We start from the raw sequence: 1271 nt of genomic DNA on the forward strand, positions 1-1271 counted from the left end.
AATTTATAGGCAGTTATCTTTTGAGTATGATATACTAGAAGTATAATTATATCTTTTGAGTATCAATATGAACATGATTTTGAACATACTTTACTTTTTCCAATTAAGTACTATACAGATGGTCTCTGACTTAACAATTGTTTGACTTAGGAGTTTGCAGTTTTATCATGGTGCAAAAGTGATATGCTACTATGGTTTGGATATTTGTCTCCTCCAAATCTCATGTTGAAATTTGACCTCAGTGTTGGAGGTGGAGCCTAATGGGAGGTTTTGGGTTATGGGGGCAGATCCCTCATGAATAGATTAATGGCTTCCCTAGGTGGTGGTCAGGTGAGTTTTCACTCGGTTCTCAGAGCTAGTTGTTAAAAAGAGCCTGCACCTGCCTCGTTATACCTCACCCAAGGTAATATGGCCAAAACAATCACGTGGACTTTTTGTATGCTTATTGCATGTTGGTATATCTTCTTTTGTAGTGTCTTTTTCCCATTTTTTTTTTTTTTTGCTTTTACTTACATCCTATTGTTTGAATTCTTTGTATATGCTAGATATCCTTTTTTATTGGATATAGGTATTGTGAATATTTTATTCCAGTCTGACTTTATTTTCATTTTCCTAATGGTGTCTTTGGATGAGAAATTTTTAGTTTTATCAAAGTTAAGTTTTAAAATTTTCTATAGGTTAGAGCTTTCTCCTCCATGGTCACACAGATATTATCATATTTTATTCTATAAGCTTTATACTTGTAGCTTTTACTTATATCTATGATCCACCTCAAATTAATTTTTTGTGTATGGTGTAAGGTATAGATTGAGTTTAAATTTCTCTGCCAAGTTTATCCAGTTCCAGCACCACATGTTGAAAGAACTTTCCTTTCCCCTATTGAACTACTTTGGAGTTTTTAAAGGAAAATCCTATGACTGTATAAGTGTAGGTCTACTTCTCGATAATTTATTTTGTTGCATTTATCTACTTGTTCATTATGCATTGTCTTGATTGTTCCAGCTTCACAGTGAATCTTGAGTTCAGGCCTGTCAATTCTCAGCTTTGTTCTTTTAAAATATTGTCTTAGCTATTCTAAGTCCTTTACATTTCCACATATATTTTACAATCAACTTATAAATTTCTACAAAAATGCCTGTTAGGATTTTGATTGGATTCCGCTGAATCCTCACATCAATTTGAGAACTGACTTCTAAACTGGGTTTTATCATCCATGACTATGGTATATGTTTCCATTTATTTAGGCCTTTTCTAGCTTCTCTCAACAAAAC

The sequence above is a fragment of the Propithecus coquereli genome, unplaced genomic scaffold (genome assembly GCF_000956105.1).
Source record: "Propithecus coquereli isolate 6110/MARCELLA unplaced genomic scaffold, Pcoq_1.0 Scaffold53, whole genome shotgun sequence".
NCBI lineage: Eukaryota > Metazoa > Chordata > Mammalia > Primates > Indriidae > Propithecus > Propithecus coquereli.